This window comes from Seriola aureovittata, chromosome 20, assembly GCF_021018895.1.
Source record: "Seriola aureovittata isolate HTS-2021-v1 ecotype China chromosome 20, ASM2101889v1, whole genome shotgun sequence".
Classification (NCBI taxonomy): Eukaryota; Metazoa; Chordata; class Actinopteri; order Carangiformes; family Carangidae; genus Seriola; species Seriola aureovittata.
Genome location: NC_079383.1, coordinates 11,238,684 through 11,249,797, shown reverse-complemented (window position 1 = coordinate 11,249,797; position 11,114 = coordinate 11,238,684). Strand labels below are relative to the sequence as shown.

General features: G+C 40.8%; 1 long non-coding RNA gene across 1 annotated transcript; it reads right to left on the bottom strand.

Annotated features, from left to right (window-relative positions):
• Window positions 1-405: 405 nt before the first annotated feature.
• On the bottom strand, window positions 406-4,978 carry LOC130161332 (uncharacterized). Its single transcript, XR_008826126.1, has 2 exons — window positions 4,844-4,978; window positions 406-1,693 (listed from the first exon to the last, which is right to left on the bottom strand). It is a non-coding gene; the product is annotated as an uncharacterized LOC130161332 (long non-coding RNA).
• Window positions 4,979-11,114: the final 6,136 nt, after the last annotated feature.

Here is an 11,114-nt window from a genome sequence, read left to right as displayed (position 1 = left end):
ACCTACCCGTCTCACAAACACCTGTATGATGTGTGTGTGTATGTGTGTGTGTTTGTTTGTGTGTGTGTGTGTGTGTGTGTGTGTGTGTGTGTGTGTGTGTGTGTGTGTGTGTGTATGTGTGTAGGGGGTATTTCGCAGAAATGGGGGGAACAGACACACACACTCACACAGGCACGCATGCAAATCAAAGCCATCAACAGCTTGTGATGAAGTGAGACATCGTGGCATAAACAGAGTGTGCCGTTACCATGGAAGCCACTTTCACCTCACAGGCCGAGAGAGACAGGCCGAGAGACAGAAAAAACACAAAGAACCATCGAGACAGGGAGGGAGTGACAGAAAAACAGTAACAGACAGACAGACATACAGACAGACGGACAGACAGACAGACAGTGTGTGACGAGCTCTCCTTCAGCAACATTTAATAGCTTTTCAAACCCTTCTGAGCTTTTCACTGGTTTCCTGTCCCTGGGAAAGAACCACTGTATTTGTACAGTAAGTGTTCCAGAGGAAAGGAAAAGTTCATTGAAATGTTGTTTAACAGCTTGGTGAACATTCACAAGTTTAATGAGCACATCACAAAGCTACAGAAGCAGACGTACAGTGAGGGTTGGAGGGGTTTGTGGTTTTGGAGTCAATCCTGCCCACATTTTCGTCCCTTTTTTTTTTTATTCTACTGAAAGTGCCTTCCTAATTTGTGATAACTTTTAACACAGTATATATATATATATATATATATATATATATATATATATATAAAAAATGTTTTATCTATTGTATTGATTTATTGTTCATTTTCTGGTTTGAGAATTCACAAGCAAATTTTTCACTTAATGACGAAAACCATAAACAAGATTTCAAATTCACTCAGATTGAACTGGAGCAAATAAGTGCCTTCATTTTGTGCGTAGTACTGAAAGTCCACTTCACTCACCAATTTATAATAATCAAGTCTGTTGCAGGAAATTGAACATAGCGACCTGGTCATATGACATCAAACAGGCCGTCCAAGCCGAGAATCACAAGCAAAGGGTACTCCAGATATCTCCCTTCATTTGGCAGAGACACTAATGACAAATTTCCTTCCTTTATACTTTATAAATGATTCATCTTAGCCAAATGGAAACCTTTATCCATTTAATCCAGCTCATTTTCTCTCTCCGAGCTGTAACAGCAGGTTACATAACTTCTACAAAGGGCATGACAGAGATTGTAAAAGAGGAAATTAGCTTAGATGTGCCTTTAAAATGTTCCACCATTGTTGAGAATTCAAATTTCTGCTCATGAAGACGCGGTTTGCTTTGGGTCCGAAATCCTGTCGCTTTGTTTGCTTGCCATTTCCTTGCAATCAGTAATTTAGCATGTTGGGATTTTTTTAAGATTCACAGTGCTTTGTCCACCTCAAAGCCTGATTGCTGCCGAATGAAAGAAGCAACTAGACTCCATACCTTTTCCGAAAAGGTCGGATGAGCAAGGCCGCTGTAGCGATGCTAGCTTTGAAGGTTTGCCAGAGAGGCTACAGGAGGTAATCAGAGGAAAATATGTCCTCTCCTCCTCCTCTTCTTTTAGACCTCCATTAGACCAGCCTGCCTCTGTCTGGGAAAATTGATTTTCTCCCTCCCCTCCTCCTCTCCTCTCTTTTTTTCTTCTCAGGTTCCATTTGAGGCTTGTTCATCTACTCTCAAGAGCAGTTCTGTGAGACAGAGAGAGAAAAGAAAATAGTTAGGCCACGACAGGTTGTTCACACATATAGTTACCCACCCCCAAAAGCAGCCACTGGGGCTCGAGTCTCATCTCTGTCATCTGCAGATACACAGAGGCCTGCAGTGGGTTGAACCCATTTCTTTCCATTTTTTGTCTTTGCTGATCCTCATCTGCCTAATCCTTTCCTTCCTCTGCTTTTCATTCTCCATTTCTGCTGCTCTGCCACCAGTCCCCCCCCCCCCCCCCCCCCGAGCCAAGTCTAGGATCAATGCACCATTGATTTTCCTATCAATGAACATTAGTATGGATCAGACTGCTACTTGCACCGCCCTGCCCTGAAAACCACACACACACACACACACACACACACACACACACACACACACACACACACATGCACACTTACATGCGTACACACAAATCGCCTGTTGCCACAGGAACTCCAGATTTCATCACTGCTCAGCAATGAGCACAAAAAAGGACAAGCTAGATGCTGTGGACAAAGGAAATACAGCAAGGAAGACAGCAATAGAAATAAAGGCGGTTGGGATTGATAAGGGAGAGGTTCTAGTTGAAAGCACAGGAGCCAATCAATGAAAGGAGTGACAGAAAGGGTAGGAAATGAAATCAGAAGAGTTAGTGTTTGTTTCTGCGTAAAGGAAACAGTCATCGGTCAACCGCCTGCTAGTCGATTCACGGCAGAATAATTCAGTCTGATTGGCAACCAGCTCGGGCTGTTGATAATGGCTGCTAATCATGACAGTGAATGGATGTGTGCACTTTATACGTCTTTGGGTGTCTTTCTCTCTACCTCTCCCACATAGACAAGCACGAACACACACATCTCTGTCTCCTCACCCTATAATGGGCTCTGAGTCAGGTGGAGATTGACACTTTTCTTTCTGCTGTGCTCCTTTTGTGTCCAACATTGTATTCATTCCACACAAACCAACGGCGGCCTCTCCAAGAGCGCATTTCTGCGCACATCAGCTGCATTTTGTATCACCAAACAATGAATCTGTGCTTACACTCAACATCGCCATCTTCAATTAACTCTGCATTTAGCGGGAAAGTGGAAGGAGGAGAAACAGAACAGCACACTGTCTATTTATTATGTGGCTAATGTAGCCAATTGCAGTGGTACCACTGACAGTCAATGTACACTGTAACTGTATAAATGATGTTTATCATCTTATTCTTTTCTTTCACAGCATGAGAGGCCTTGTGTGTAAAGGATCTTACATGTTTCATAATTACATTTCCTCATATCATCTCCTTCACTTGTCAGAGGAAGATAGAGGAGCTGTGTAGACTGGTCTTGATACAACAAAGAAACATCCTTCTTCGGGAGTGCTTGCATGAAAGTTGATCCTCCGCTAAGACCCCCTGTACAAGGAAACTGAGAAGCCTCAGGGCCGTCCTTCACCCTGCCTGATTATAAAGCGTTTTAATTTGGGCTGCAGTGGACGCCTGCCTGCCTCTATGTCTGTCTCTCTTATTGTTTTTGTTATTGCCCTGCCTGAAAGCCTGTTCAGACAGCATGAGAGTGTAATATAATTAATAAAACTTTATCTTCAGACACACTTTTTTCACTTTATTCATTCAACATAATAAATCATTAAGCTATGTGTATTTAATTAATTAATAAATCTATCTATCTATCTATCTATCTATCTATGAGTGAGAAATATGAATTAGCATATAGTACCAACTTGACCATACAGTTTTTTAATCTACTACTTACACTAAATGGAGGCAGACATGTTGGTTTTCCTACATTATTTCTGATACTCACTGATGTTTCAGTAAACATGGCTCAGTTCAAGCCTGAAGGGAAATGTAGTTTTCAGGACACAAAAACTTGTATTTGGACAAACAGAGGTTTTGAAGAACGTGGTGATTGGTAGCCACTCAAAGGTGCAAATAGCCTTCAGAAAGAAATATGCTCTGTGTGTTGACTTTTCACATAATGTCAGCACTGTTTCAAAGCATCACAAAACATCCTTTTACAGATTCTTTTCACAACAATGTCATACTAAATCAGAAAAAAAAAACTTTTATGCCCAGCTGTTATCATTTAGCCTGTTGCAGCTATCAGACTGACCTTGAGTTTAAATGCCTGTATTTCCCATGGACTAGCAGAACCGGGCTGAAAGAAAACAATTATATATTTTTTTATTGTGTAACAACTGTACTTTGAGCTTCAAAGCCTGCCCCCTTTCACTCCTCCAACGCAAATGACCAAAAATGAGTGAACTGTGGATTTTCAGATGTTGCAGGAGCAGAAGCAGGAGAAAGGAGGAATATCATTACTGGATCAATGACATTTCTACACCTATTGCAGAACCTCTCCTCTCCATTGACTGCGAGCCTCACTGACACACACAAACACACACACAGGGAGGGAGAGCGAGAGAGAGAGAGAGAGAGAGAGAGAGAGAGAGAGAGAGAGAGAGAGAGAGAGAGAGAGAGAGAGAGAGAGAGAGAGAAACAAACAGTCAACTTGTGGGAGCTGAAAAGCACAGGGGAGCCCGCAGATTTTTCTGGCAACATGTCAGCCGAAACTATAACCTTTCTAACCACAAAGTTCAATTACTCACTTAGCTAACTTTGATCCAGACCTCTGCCTCTGATTGAGGCTTTTACATGTGGACTGAGTAAAATGAGCCTTCATCAAGCTCGGTCCTGAATAAACCATTCAGCAACAATACTACAGTTGTAGCGTTGGCAAATCCTTGTCTGATGGGCGCATCATGAGGAAAATCTACGACTTTCAAACCAACAGCAACAATGTAAAAAAAAACTAGCAGGGCAGTGATTAACTTCAGAGTTTTTACAACGTTGCAAAAAAACAGACGCGAGGCTTGTTTTAGGTTAAGATACATTTGTGTAACATACTTAGAGAAAAACCAATGATTTTAATTTAGGCAAAAGTGCAATGCAGAGCCAAATATGTGAAACTAAAGGACCCTAACTGCCTGCCGTCCTCAGTCACCGGCAGGGTAAATATGGCGGGTCCGTGAGAATGTGTCTGAAAATAAGCAAAAACAACCCCGTGTGTCATTATTTTTAAAGTACTACATACATTTTGAGTCCGTGATATAATCGCTAAACTTCTTCCTCGGTTTGTACGACTTACCCGTCGTGCTCAGTTCGGAGCCGCAGTACCGCTGAGCCGAGCACGATGTGAGGGGAAATCAAGCTCCTGACAGCGGCCGCAGCAGCAGCAGCAGCCGGCAGGAAGCTGCTTTTCACCGGCAGGCGGGAAGAGGAACAGCTGCTCCTGTGTGCCGAGGGAAACACCGGCTCTCTCGCCATTTATGTAGCCTAGTAAAGAAAATATTGCTTATAATATAAAAAAAAAAAATGAAATATATGTTGGTAGGCATAGTTTTGTATTCTAGTCAAAATAGTAAAGATTAGGCTACAGACACAATGAGATATTTATTTGTATTATTTTTTGAAAACGGTCACCTGAAATCAGCTGAATAGCAGTTTATGTCAGAATGTGAAAACACTGATAATAACAACAACAATAATAATAGCAATAATAATAATAGTAATAATAATAATAACCTAGTAGCTAATAATAATAATAGTAATAATAATATTTTGGGTCACCTTAAGAAATGGGATTTTTTAAATTTGTGAATGCTTTATATCTGCGCCATTACATAATTTCATGTCATCATGTAACTAATAATAACTAGTCCAATTATATTTTAAAAATTGTGTGTTGTATATTTACTAGTAGATTAGCTTATTGTGATATTAGAATATTAGATGGTATATTGTAATATATTTTTTAATATGCAGTCACAGTGCTACACACATGGAAAGATTAAGGTTAAAGGTTAAAGATTATGAGCCCTTTTATTGAATTTTACTTCAGGTGATATTTGCATTTAATATCCCTCCGCCACAAGTTGCCCCTGCCATATTGTAGCAGTGATAGACAGGCTTGAAAGACTGTAATTACAATCACATTGAACTCCAAAAGAAAGCTTTTATTGTCAGAGTAGCTTCTGAGTGGGCCACGCTCACTTGCATGCACGCACGCACACGCACGCACACACACACACACACACACACACACACACACACACACACACACACACACACACACACACAAACACACACACACACACTAGATGGGTAACCAACCTATTTCAGGCTAGGCTGGATGTATACTTCTATACACCACTCTAATCGCCAATACATCTGTCACTTTTAAGGCTTCTGCCTCTAACCAATGATGCCGCCTGGCGCGCGCCCCGTGTCATAAGGTAGGTGATGGTGGTGATGGTGCTATGGAGATGCTGAATTAGAGCGAGCATGCGCATTGTAGCAGAGGTGAATGTGAGCCATTCAAATTTCCATATATGTCCTGTCACAAGGGAGACCCTCCTCTCTTCCCCCTCTCTTTTCCTCACATACCCCCTCAAACACACACACACACACACACACACACACACACACACACACACAACACACACACACACACACACACACACACACACAGCCTCCCCCTCTCTCTCCCCTCCTTTCTTTGTTCCCCTCCGATGATTCGCTCTATGAGCTCCCCACAGGACGGACACAGAGAAACCACACCACTGCCACCCAGCGGCCACGTAGGCGCGCGTGACCGTGCGCGTGTGCTCTTTGTTACCCCCGACCTCCATGAATTTCCATCAGTCAGTATTAAAAAAAAAAGCCGTCGGCGCCTTTTCAACTTCGTGACATTTTACAAACGCGTTCATGTAAAACGCCTCTGTATCCCGCCATTTTGCATCCAGGGTGTCGGCTGCAGCTGCGCCGCAACTCACTCACGCGCCCTGCTGAAGTGTCCTTGAGCAAGACACTGACCCCAGGCTGACCGAACGAGGATGAGGGGGGTTGTCCTCCTGAGATTATCATATTATCATCAGAAAGATGCACCCGCGCCTCTTTTTTGGCATCATCTCGTTTCACCACCGTTTCTGAATGACTACGCATCAAAATGATTCAATAAAGGGGGGATATAGGCTCTGCAGGACAATAATTTAATTAGCTCTATATATAACCTAGTTAATGAGGTACTTAACAGGGAGACGTTAATTACAGATTCTATAAGGCCCTGCTTATTTCTTCAGGGCATCCTTTCTTCTCAGCGCCTGTAAGTGGAATTAATCAATTATTTTATTGCACATTTTAATTCATATGCGCCAGTCTGCTGATACGACCCGGTTCATGCATTCCTCACTTATTTATTTATTGTGTTTGATTCCATAATTTGTGATTTATGCAGACAGTTTCGTCACAAAAGAACAGTAATCTTGCAGAAATTACACGTGCGACTAACAGAAGTGTCAGGAAATGTGTCAGGGAACATGATGACCAGTCAGTTAGTTCAAATAATGTTTTTTTTAATAAAGCAACAGACTGAGCATTCAGGAGGAGGGGAAGGTTTTTTTTTCCAACAGGGGGCAGAATCACTCTGCAAAAAATCTCCCTGATTCTCTCTTTCTCTTTCACTCTATCACGTACACACGTATGCTTAGACACACACACACACACACACACACACACACACACACACACACACACACACACACACACACACACACACACACACTTGCACACTGCAGGCATTGCTTAGGAACTGTTGTTTTTCTCTGCAAGCAATTTTCACCTCCTACACAGCTGCCTTAAAAAATTACCTTTAAATAGCCTTGTACAAATCTGAGCCCAGCGTGTCTGCCCTTTGTTTGTTTAACAAATAAACTTTTGAACCAGATCAGATACTATAACATATTTCAGCAAATGAAGCTGAAAGGCTGGTGCCCCAGACCTCTGCATTTAAAAATGTGTGAAATGTTTGACAAAAGTGCAAAGGTACGTTTTCTTTCCTCCTGGGAGCTGAAATCAAATTCTCTTTTGAGGTTACTGTTTGAAATTAGTTTAAAGTTTCAAAATAATGACCTGATATTAATCACACTGATTTTTTTCTTCTTCCTTGGGGCCTCATTGTTACGTCGAGGTCCTGACCCCAGAGCTGCTTTCTTGGGAGTTGTGGTTTCATGCTCCTCCATGCTTAATCAAGGTTTAATTAAAGCAAAATCAGGATGTTTGGAGTTTATAAATAATGGAATAAAACATGGCAGGGAAAATGTGTAAAGTCTTAAATATTTTGCATCATTGTATTTATTTCTCCCAACTGTTTTTATGCAGTTGACAAACGGTTCAGACAACAACTTTACACATTTCAAGTAAAAATGAGTGAAAAATGTGTCTCCACCAGATTCTCTACATTATTTTTTTATGTTTGTTGACTGGATGTTTCCTTGGCTCCACTCACTACCAATCAACAGCTAGCTTTGGTTTCTGTGATTGTAGGCTACTTATTATGTTAATGGCAATTTGTAGAAAAATAAAAATGTCAATGCTCAGTGTATATTGACAGTTGTGGATAGACACACATTCATTTTTAAAGGAGCAGCCACAGAATCAAAGATGGGAGGGTGATTTATTAAATTTCCAAGCTGTGCAGACACAAGCTGATAGGTTCAAGATACCATGAATCTTTTAGGACTTTTTTTTTTATCTCTCTGAGTCCCTGAGCTAGGCAGCATGTCGATCATTGGAGTCACTAACGAACTTCCGTCTGAATTACAGTGGAACAGTTTGGAGTTGGCACCAACTTTCTGGATTGGGACTAATATCAACATATCATATAAAAAAATCATATATCATATAACGTCTTATTGAACGTAACATGATTTGGCAGACACGTCGTGGATCAGAAAAAAAAGTGTAGGCTACAGTTTTCTTTTTCCTCCCACAATATTTGCTCATAGCAAGTAAACCATGATTAATGTTTATTGAAGCAACTGTTAAAATAAAAAAAAACACGTTTGATCATAATGGTATTTGCAAATTACCGTAATTTGTAAGAGAAAGTCTGATGCTTAAATGGATTAACAAATCCTTTACTCATCTTTTTCTAAAGGCAGAATTAAGTGGAATTTCCTTTGGATGTCAGGGTCTTGAATCAGGCAGACAAATTAAGATATTCAGAATTTCCACATCACAAAAATTGAATTAAACTGCATTAATTTATCTCTCCAACATTTTTTTTCTGTCATCATTACACAGTCTATAGGCGATAACAGCCAGACGTGCAATGGAGCTGTTGACCTAAAAAAAAAAAAAAAATCAAATTAGAAAAATGAATATATGCCACCATTCAGTTATTGGCTCGACCATACTGAGAGTTACTAGAATTTATGCGACAACATACTGAGCTGAATTTTTTCAGACTTTCGTGTCGGAGTTTCCTGGATGATCATTGAACCTATTTTGGAGTTTGGCTGCAATATTTAGTCACAGGCAACTTCTGCTCACAGAAACCTGAACCAAGAGCTCGGCTCTCTACAGTGCGGCTTGGTGCTAATTATATTTCCCCAGTACGTGTACAGATGCTGTGCAGCATTAATGGCACACAAATATAATTAGGGTTAAGGTGTAATAGGTAATAGAAAGAGGCCAGTCAGCTCCTCTGTTTACATGTAACTCTTGCACAGAGACGGAGAGTGTTGCAGGGTGGACAGAGGCAACAATGCAATGCAACAATGTTGACTTATAGCTCATTACATTTTTAGGTAGGCTATAACAAATGCAACAGACTGACAACATGCTCTGCAGGCACGCCTGATCCTTATAGATCCTTCATGTTAAACATGAATCCACCCGCACTGAAGTGATTGATGCTTCTGTTAAAATTCGTGGATTTCCCTAATCTTCAACTGTGTGGGGGGGGGGGGGGGGGGGGGCACCCAGACCAGAACCAGCAAACAGACTAAAACTGGCAGCTTCTTTTACAAACCCTGACTCCTTTTAAAAAATAACCTTCACTTTTTGAATGTCTTATTTTGGAAATAAAAACAAATCAAGCAGAAAATCGATAGAGCCTGTGATAAGCTCTTGCTGTCTTGTAGCCCTATAATCCTCATTGCAATAAATCGAACACCAGCCTTTTCACCGGGCCTTTAAACAACTAAAGTAAAACGAGACCATTGTTGGCACCTGTCCGTCTTACACGTTGCTTTTGAAAATGTGTTCCCTCGGTGCTGACAGTGCACCCATTTTCCAAGGTCATATTACTGCACCGTCTTCTTAAAGGGAATGAGCAGTCGGGGCAGTGGAGGGGGAAATAATAATTTAGAACAGTGACTATCTTTCTGAATTCACCTTCAGCCAGCCAAGTTGGAATTACAAAAAGGACAATAGAATAAGATGAAATAGAACATATTCTAAAAGAGGTGAAGATCAGCGTTTCTAGCACTTTATTGAAACAATGTCCGTCAGTGGTACAGCAGAAGTTGTCAATGATTTTTGTCTTGTGACCTCATTAGAATACAAGATCTATAAATGAAACAACTCAAACATGTTTTGGTCATAAGGTTTAAAGGTTAAAGGTTATCCAGTTGTTGAATGGGAAACATCAGCTCGCTGCTTTTGGCTCGTTTACGACACCTTTGACAGTTTCATACGTTTCATACTGACTTCAAGAGATTACAGGTTAACAGCCTGTAACATTTGGGCAAATCATGCGTCTTTCAACTATTCAGAGATTTTTGTAAGATTGCTATCTGTGTCAGACTGTATTAAGAAGGGTAAAAATATTGATTGTTGGCTTCAGCAAGTCATCAGCAGCCAAACTTTCATTCTGAAGGAATAAAAAAATCAGCACATGATCAGGAACATTGAAGATTCCTACAGTAACCTACGTGTGAATAGGAGATAGTCTGTTGCAACTCAAGTTTGATGTCAGGCTTATGACGCATGGTCACGCTGAAAAAAAATATGATGATGTAAGAGACGGGGGGGGGGAAAGGGAGGTGGGAATTAAACGCGGGGATGCAGGTCGCGATAAGAAACATATCTTGGAGGAAAAACTAAACAGCAGCGAGAGAGTGAATGGTGATCTATTTCCCAACACGACCTGGAGCCGGAATGGACTTTGGACAAAGCGCGGAGTCAGAGGTCACTCCGATAGCTGCAGCGTGTGTGGCCGCCTTCTCGTTTCTAGATAATGAACGACGGGCATTCCCGAAGATCTCGCTTGGTGCAGCCTAAAATTAATATAGTAATTTATAAAAGCGATGCGTGGTGCATCCACGGGCAACAACTGAAAATAATCAAAGTATTTAACCCATTAAATGCTGCTGGTGGTATATATATATATATATATATATATATAAAAAAAAACCCAAAACAAAAAAAAAAAACAAAAACAAAAAAAAAAAGTGCAGACGCTCATAGAGCCAGACTAAACAGAACAGACAGGGATGTTGGCTGCACTGAAGTTGCAGTGCATAAATGCATGTTTTAAAAAAAGGATAAAAAGAAACAATTGTTGAATAATTTTC